Here is a 376-nt window from a genome sequence, read left to right on the forward strand (position 1 = left end):
GGGGGGGGGGGGGGTAGGCTTTTCCTCGCTAACTTTTTTGTTTATATCCCTAGTGATGCAAACGTACAAGTAGGTGTGGCCAGATGTAATTTTGTTTTAAAGCACTCAACTTCTCCTTCAAACTGGAGAAATTAATGCCTTTTTTTGATGGGGGAAATGATGACAATGTAACCTACTTGGTTGACTTGACTGGAATCAGTAACTTTTTTGTGGGAATTTTGGGGGAAAAAAAAAAAAAAAGGATTCAATAAGGTTTAGTCTGGAAATGGTGAAAACATGCACCATAACAACAAAGATTCTATGGAAGACCTCACATCCCAAATCATGTTTGAACACAATTCATGTATAATAAAGCAAATGTATGTGATCCCTGGCT

At 38.0% G+C, this 376-nt stretch overlaps 1 protein-coding gene across 1 annotated transcript in view; it reads left to right on the forward strand.

The window, feature by feature from the left end:
- The window catches only part of LOC104160230 (SWI/SNF-related matrix-associated actin-dependent regulator of chromatin subfamily A member 5), a gene marked incomplete at its 5' end in the record, with an annotated part of 15,241 nt that overhangs the window by 14,428 nt on the left and 437 nt on the right, over window positions 1-376 (forward strand). The gene's annotated exons all lie outside the window — the stretch shown is intronic.

The sequence above is a fragment of the Cariama cristata genome, unplaced genomic scaffold, assembly GCF_000690535.1.
Source record: "Cariama cristata isolate BGI_N322 unplaced genomic scaffold, ASM69053v1 scaffold23220, whole genome shotgun sequence".
NCBI classification, from domain to species: domain Eukaryota; kingdom Metazoa; phylum Chordata; class Aves; order Cariamiformes; family Cariamidae; genus Cariama; species Cariama cristata.